This window comes from Pseudophryne corroboree, chromosome 5, assembly GCF_028390025.1.
Source record: "Pseudophryne corroboree isolate aPseCor3 chromosome 5, aPseCor3.hap2, whole genome shotgun sequence".
NCBI lineage: Eukaryota > Metazoa > Chordata > Amphibia > Anura > Myobatrachidae > Pseudophryne > Pseudophryne corroboree.
In genome coordinates this window covers 345,710,425-345,713,001 of record NC_086448.1, presented here as the reverse complement: position 1 = coordinate 345,713,001, position 2,577 = coordinate 345,710,425, and the positions used below count along the sequence as shown (strand labels likewise).

The 2,577-nt window shown below is 40.0% G+C and overlaps 1 pseudogene; it reads right to left on the bottom strand.

The window, feature by feature from the left end:
* Positions 1–2,151: 2,151 nt before the first annotated feature.
* Positions 2,152–2,269, bottom strand: LOC134929994 (5S ribosomal RNA; annotated as a pseudogene).
* Between the last annotated feature and the right edge of the window lie 308 nt (positions 2,270–2,577).

Below are 2,577 nucleotides of genomic sequence, written 5' to 3'. Positions count from 1 at the left end.
GAGACCCAACAGCACCAAAGCTGCATTGTTGGAGATCATGTTCTGAGCCCAGGCTCCGGGACCTGCATTGTCAGAGTGAATGGTGACTATTGGGGCTGTGACAGAACCAGTACCTGGGTTTGGAAAGGTGCCAGAAGTATGATCATCCAGCAGGAAATTCCCAGGTGACCCCAAGCACTTCACTCCTGACCCCACCTTCTCAGTAATACAATTGTAACCCACAGGATCACAGCCAGGCTCCCAATGCAAAATGAAAAAAGTAAAAATGTACTGTTAACTTACCAAACAACTGTCATAATGCAGGCTGCTGCAGCATTGCCAGTCAGTTGTTACCACAATCACTGTCATCATGGGTGGGATGCAGGGACTGCCACAGCCAGCTAGGTAGGTTGTCTGTGTAGTGAGAGGAATCAGACAGCAGTGCAATGGTGCTACTTCCTGAAGTAGTGCCCGGTGTTTCTTCCTGCATCACGTATTGAATTCATCCCAGACTCATGCGGTATTACCGTGTATAATGAATTTCCATCGAGAAATGCTAAATAAGTACCATCATAGTTCAAAGTTTGATCCCGTCTAATTTTTTCAAGAAAATCATATGTGTCCCTCAGATAACTAGGTAGTTTTAATACTACTAGTTGCAAAAATGCATCAATAAATTTAGCAATCGGTTGTATATATATATATATATATATATATATATATAGCTTCCAAGAAAGAAATGGCACTGGAGGCATTGAAAGATGCAAAATTTCAGTGTTGCGGGCTCGCAATTGCCCGCAATACAGAAATTTAGCATCTTTCAATTCCTCCAGTGCTGTTTCTTTCTTGGAAGCTAGGATTTGTCTGTGATTCGGGCACGAAGGACTTAGTTCTATGGTAGTGAGTGCCGGCTGCTGTGGTATATATATATATATATATATATATATATGTGAGATACGGGGGAAGAGAGATATATAGCGACCACTGTATCAATAAATAGTTTTAGGCGCCTATAGTAATAAAGTTGATTTAATATAAAGATGCATATAAACATATATAAAAAACATACATAAAAAATGGGACAACAATAAATACACAGCTGGACTAAAAAACACTAAATGAACTAAAAACTACAGTAAAAATATTTTAAAAGTACTTAAAAGCAAATATTCCTTATCTTTAGAGTGAGGTAGGTACAGGTCACCCAACGCGTTTCGTCTGATGAGACTTCTTCAAGGGGTAGGGAATGAATGAGAATAGTACAGCTATTTATAGCCATATTGTTAAATGGGAGGGGTGTGACATCATAGAAGGTCATGTGACCTAATTAAATGTGAAACACTCAAAGGCACTATCATAATTGTTGGAGCACTGATAGGTTAACAGAGATTAGCACTATGTAGCAGTATAGAGAAGAAAAAACAGTTTATAGTCATATAACCACTGTAAACAGAGTAAAAGACGATTTTTTGTTCACTTCCGCCACACTTCCGGGTGTAGGTGACGCGATACGTCACTTCCGCCCCACTTCCGGGACCCATTGCGCATGCGCCCGCGGCGTTTTTCTCCAGCTCTATACAGCATAGGATATTTGTGCAGGGGATGCGTCCTGTGTTCATAAGGCGGTGGCCATGTTTGAAGGGATTAGTCCAGTGAATTCTGTATAGCGGCGGCCATATTTCCGGAGTCCATTATAGTCAGTTTACAATTGCTCCGGTCATCCATATGGAAAGAAACAGATATATCAATGTGTCAGCAGTATGTAATTAATCATATATTTCTACAACTTAATAAAAGTATCTGGCCAGTAAGATTTCTGACCATGGGTAGTTTATATACATCATCATGGAAGATAGTTAATAAACTGCGTTAAAAAAAAAAATTTTTTATATGATACAGTGCACATAATAAGCCTTTCTATTTATTAATTATTACAAGTGGAATATGCATTAATTCTAATGATAAATATTAAATAATGATAATAAAGGTGAAACAGACAATTACAGATATGGTGCGCGAATGTGAAACCGTATATATTTAATATATTTTATTATTAAAATATAATAATTTTTGGGTGATTATTTTAATTTTATTTTATTTATATTTATACTGGTGCAAGTTGGATGACGGTTCAGAGTACATTACCTTTCATAGGCCTCTATAGGTATTCGTTCCATACAGTACCTGATCTTCCCAGGTGGTCCCCCTCACTGGTACTGATCAGGCCCACGCTGCTTGGCTTCCAAGATCGGATGTATTTGGGCATTTCCAGCGAGGTATGACTGTACCGACGTTGTGCCTTGATATGTACTTGCTCCGCACCGTATTAGTAGCTTCGCACCGTATTAGTATATACTAATCATTGTGAATTACGTGGGTGTGTTATTAGTTGTGCTGTGTGACAAGTGGAGTGAGGAGGGGGGGGGGGGGGAGGGAGAGGCGGGGGGTTAGGGGGGGGGGGGTTGTAGTGGTGTATTTAGCCAAGGGATAAGGTGTTAGGGGGGGGGGGGGGGGAGGTGGGGACATATAAGGGGTGAACATAGAATGTAATATCATAAAGGAGAGAGATGGATGAGGAATATTACCGTTATCTATAAG